This window comes from Sorex fumeus, unplaced genomic scaffold, assembly GCF_029834395.1.
Source record: "Sorex fumeus unplaced genomic scaffold, SorFum_2.1 ptg000002l, whole genome shotgun sequence".
Classification (NCBI taxonomy): domain Eukaryota; kingdom Metazoa; phylum Chordata; class Mammalia; order Eulipotyphla; family Soricidae; genus Sorex; species Sorex fumeus.
Genome location: NW_026606059.1, coordinates 23,662,412 through 23,664,816, shown reverse-complemented (window position 1 = coordinate 23,664,816; position 2,405 = coordinate 23,662,412). Strand labels below are relative to the sequence as shown.

Genomic DNA, 2,405 nt, shown 5'->3' with positions numbered 1-2,405 from the left:
TGCCAGATAAGCATGTATCATTTAGATGCTATTGCTTCAAATTGTTGATGTAGTATATAATAGACAACAAGAGTATTGATAAAGGTATAAAAGACAATAAATAATGTACTTCTAGAAATATTTCATTAGATCCCGAGTTCCCTTTAATTAATTAATTAATTAATTTAAAAAAGACATTGATTTAGCGTCATGATCAAACTATTACATTTAGCAATCAAGAGTATGGGTGAAAAAAATTTAAAAAATCTATGTTAAAACCCTTGTTGGAATGCTTTACACTTTCTACAGAAGAGAAACTAAAATAACCTCTTATACAATTAATCACAAATACAGTCCTTGAGTATTTGTCCATACAAATGAGCGTTGTCTAAAATATGTCTTCTATGTAGCAGCTAGGACTCTCCAGGGTGCTTGGCTGAGCATACAAATCTGTTGTAACCTGTAGCTTCCGTGCCAGTTCTCTGGCTCCCCTCTCCTGCCAAGCTTTGTTTCCTGGCAATTAAAACTTCTGCCACTGGCATAGCTGCTGCTAATGCTGGAACCACCATAGCCACCTTGGTTTCAAGGTTTAGTGGAGTATTAGTCTCCACCACCATAAGGGCCTGAGCTTGGGACTTCAAACCTTTCTCGCTTCATGGGTCCAAAGTTTGAAGGATGATTGTTGTAGCTGCCAAAAAATCACTGGAACTTCCACCACCTCCAAAATTGCTTCCACCATAAGGTAAAGTAAAGTAAAGGCCCTCCCGTTGATCATTGATTTGCTCGAGCGGGCCCAGTAACGTCTCCATTGGAGATTTTGTTGTTACTGTGTTTGGCTTATTGAATACATCACGGGGAGCTTGCCAGACAAATCCATTATAGCCATCCCCACTGACACCATATCCACCACCACCTCAGCTGCTAACAAATCCACCTCCCCCACTGAAGTTTCCTCCTCGACCAAGTTGTCATTCCAACCAAAACCACCTCCATAACCACCGCCAAAGTTTCCAGAGCCACTTCAAACTCTTTGGCTGGATGAAGCATTGATACAATCTCTTGTTTAGATGGGGCTTTCCTTACTTCACAGCTGTGGACATTGACAGTTTGGTGCTTCTGAATGACAATCTTGTTCACAGAATCATGGTCATCTACTGTCACAAAAACAAAGTCTAGCTTCTTGCCAGTACCTCAGTGAGTAACGATTTCAATCAACTCAGTTTACCCATATTGTTCAAAATAATCTCTTAGGTGATGTTTTTCAGCGTCTTCTTTAATGCTATTGACAAATCTTTTTCTACAGTTAAGTGGACACCAAATCTTAGAGAATCTTCTCTGGAGACAGCCCTCTTTGGTTCCACAACTCTTCTGTCCACCTTGTATGGCCTTGAATCCATGGCTGCATCCACCTCCTCTACTATGGTGTGTCAAACCCAAAGCCTCAGGAACGCTTGGTGTTGGGATCTCTCATTAGCACAGTCTGTTAGCTTCCCCCATTGCTCAGAATGGCTTCTCAGACTTTTGTTGGTCGTTTCAACACTCAACCCTCCCACGAAGAGCTTCAGGAACTATTCAAACTCTTTGGGGGACTCTGACTTAGACATGATGGCTGGAGAAAGGAGAAAGGAATAACTGAATAATCTTATCTCAAGAATTCCTTTTGAAACTCAGATTTCCCAAACTATGCAATCCAAGAAAGGCATTGAAAAGCCTCAAAATTATCATTTCATTGCAAATTATATAAAAGATGTTACTCAAAAATATCCCCTTGCCTCAATTGATTAGGAATAATTTCTAATGAGCATGACTTTGCTTCCTTTTCAAAAATCTCATATTCAAAAATTTTCTCATATTCAAAAATTTTCTCATATTCAAAAAGTCATGGTAGCTAACTAAAAATTATATGACTACAAAGAGTTTTGTGACAGACACAATCTGTCAGCATACATTAGAGGAATGGGGTGTTTAGGGAAATTTAGTGATATCTATGAAGAAAAATATCAGTTTGTAGAAAACTCTAAAATGTTTTGTATTTTGCTCAGCTGCTTATTCTTAACAGAGAAATTAAGTCAATGAACAGAATAGTCATGAAATCATAGATAAAAACTGTGGAGAAAAGCTGTGATTTTAGTAAAACTAAGTTGGAATTCAGGGGTGTTATGTGACTTTTTTGGTCATTTTTATAAATTTTAGATCTAATTTGTTTTGCCTTTTCAAAAAGCTATTTATATGTATGTCAGTCTCTCTCATCAGACTGTACACTCCCTTAGACAAAGGACAGTTTGTTCATCCTTTTTACATCCCAGACAGAATCTAGCATTATGTCTCCTTCAAAATAGGTCTTCAATGAATATTTCTGGAATTAGATTAAATCCAATATTGTCAAATGACAAAAATCTAAAATACTAATGAATGCAAAGAGAGTT

The 2,405-nt window shown here is 37.5% G+C and overlaps 1 pseudogene; it reads right to left on the bottom strand.

Annotated features, from left to right (window-relative positions):
- Nucleotides 1-381: 381 nt before the first annotated feature.
- On the bottom strand, nt 382-1,583 carry LOC130021961 (heterogeneous nuclear ribonucleoprotein A1-like; annotated as a pseudogene).
- Nucleotides 1,584-2,405: the final 822 nt, after the last annotated feature.